At 33.7% G+C, this 264-nt stretch overlaps 1 protein-coding gene across 1 annotated transcript in view; it reads right to left on the bottom strand.

Annotated features, from left to right (window-relative positions):
• The window catches only part of LOC119586956, a 22,096-nt gene that overhangs the window by 12,072 nt on the left and 9,760 nt on the right, over positions 1-264 (bottom strand). The gene's annotated exons all lie outside the window — the stretch shown is intronic.

Raw genomic sequence — 264 nt, forward strand, 5'->3', positions numbered from 1 at the left:
CAGCTTTGTATGATAAACAGTAATAAAACAAATAAAAAATATATATGAAATCTGAACCACAAGCAAGGGCAGGCAAGAGAACTCGTACACAGGATGGTTTTCGTGGTTTCTGCATTCCGTCTGTATATTAAATGGTTATTCGTTTTATAATTCACTGCTGCGCTAATAATACATAGGGTATCGAAAATGGAATTAATAATCATAAGGGGCTATATGATGATGATACCGTTAATGTTAAAGGTGATTATATGCTGGATAACAGAG

The sequence above is a fragment of the Penaeus monodon genome, chromosome 22 (assembly GCF_015228065.2).
Source record: "Penaeus monodon isolate SGIC_2016 chromosome 22, NSTDA_Pmon_1, whole genome shotgun sequence".
Taxonomy (NCBI): domain Eukaryota; kingdom Metazoa; phylum Arthropoda; class Malacostraca; order Decapoda; family Penaeidae; genus Penaeus; species Penaeus monodon.